Source organism: Nicotiana tabacum, chromosome 21 (genome assembly GCF_000715075.1).
Source record: "Nicotiana tabacum cultivar K326 chromosome 21, ASM71507v2, whole genome shotgun sequence".
In the NCBI taxonomy this organism is placed as follows: Eukaryota; Viridiplantae; Streptophyta; class Magnoliopsida; order Solanales; family Solanaceae; genus Nicotiana; species Nicotiana tabacum.
The window spans coordinates 100,001,296-100,003,269 of record NC_134100.1 but is presented as its reverse complement, the minus strand read 5'-3'; positions in this window follow the sequence as shown (position 1 = coordinate 100,003,269).

The following is a 1,974-nucleotide window of genomic DNA, read 5'->3' as shown; positions in this document are numbered from 1 at the left end:
ATTGGCCTCAATCTTTTTCTCGCCCGACTCCATCCGTTTTGTCAACGCTTCGAGCATTTTCATCACCTCTGAAGTTATAATCACGGGCTCGGCTTCACCATGTCTTTTGGTAATTTGTTCAACTCTTCGAGTGCTTTCCCGGGATTGTTCAGGCGCGACCTTGTTGGGGACATGGCTTTGATTCTGCAACTGTGCTATTGCCGTTTGTTGAGCCTCCAATATTTCGAAAATCAGTCGTGGGCTTACCCCATCACCTTTACCTTTGGGGGCTTCTCGAGCTGTTGGTCGGAGTCACCCGTGAATAATACTTTTGGGATCAGTTAGCAAATTGATGTTGATGGACACCTGCAAGTTAGCATCGACCAGTTCGGCGGCTGGGACACCGTTGGGATCGGAAGGAAGCATATTGTCACACCTTCTTTTCCCGAGAGGATAGGGGATAAGGGAGTTTTTCCAATTTAAGTGGCATTATTCGAAATGGGATTATTTATTTATTTAGAGTCGTCACTTGGAATAATCTATGGTGTCCCAAGTCACCGATTTATTTTAGAATCCCAAATCGAGGAAATTTGACTCTTATTTTTGCTCTGCGAACACAGAAGATCGGGTAAAGAATTCTGTCAACCTGGGAGAAGGTGTGAGGCACTCCCGAGTTCCGTGGTTTTAGCACGGTCGCTTAACAATTAATACTTGGCGTAATTATCTGATTTATTACATGTTTTAAACCCATTGTGCATTTTTGTCTTTTACCGCTTTTTAATATTTATGGAATTTATTTGAACAAGTCGCGATGTCGCACACTTGTCGTTTTGGTACACATTGCGAACCGCGCCACGTGAAACGCACCCGCGATTTACAACATGTTTATTTTTATTATTATTTGAAATTATGATCAAGTCGCGTGAAACGCGCACTTGAATTGGGTTTACGTATCATGACTATGCCACAGGAACCGTACCCATAGTCACGGTGATTTATTATTAATCGCGCCTAAATCAAGCTACGGTGTTCGAATATTATTCAATTACTAATTTTGACATTATTGTAAGGTCATGAGGTATGTATATTGTTATGGAGGAAATGAAGTAAATTAATTATGAAAAAAATTGGCTAGCTTGTGAATGTTTATTTGTTTTTGGTCATGTGCAACAATTAGCCCATAAATACGCTAGGGAAGTCCAATTAAAGTCTTACACCAATCATGGCCCAACCTAATCTCTTATAATTTTACTGCTAATAAATATTTGAAACTAGACTAAATTTATGGTAGGAATAGATAGATATAGGACCAATTTAGTCACTAAGATAGGAGATCAAAATGAAACTAAAGCATGCTAAAATGGAAAGCCATTACTTTATTGAATAAACAAGAAAAGTAACGAATTAATACATATTCATCAATAAAATTAACCATATGAACTACTAAAAAGGACAATAAATTAATCTTAACAAATACTCAACATGAGAACAAATTAATCTTAGCACACTCAGATGCGAACTCGATCATATCATACTCAAAGTTAAATTAAAACAGAGTGACCCAAAATATTAATGATAAAAACAAAATAGAAAGAGAAGTGAACCTTTGTATTGATGATTGTGGATTTAAATTACAACCAACTCAATGATCGGATAGCTCTCAACTGGAGCCTTCGGACCACGAAAAACTCGAGCGGCAAATCTCAACTTGCAACCTCAATCGACCTTGCAAAACTAACGATTTAGTGGCTATTTTTGGAGCTTTTTTTTTGGGGGGGGGGGGTTAATGATGACACAAAAACGGTCAAGAGCTGGTGGTTTTGGGGTGGTGAAGCTGCTAGAATTTTCGAAAGAAAGCCGAATAAAGAACGACACAAATAGAAATTTCTTTATCCTAGAAGAAGAAAAATATTTTTTTCTCAATTCCTTCCTCCCTATTTTTTCCTTTCTCTCTCTCTCTCTCTCTTTTTCATCACATTTCTCTTCTATTTATAG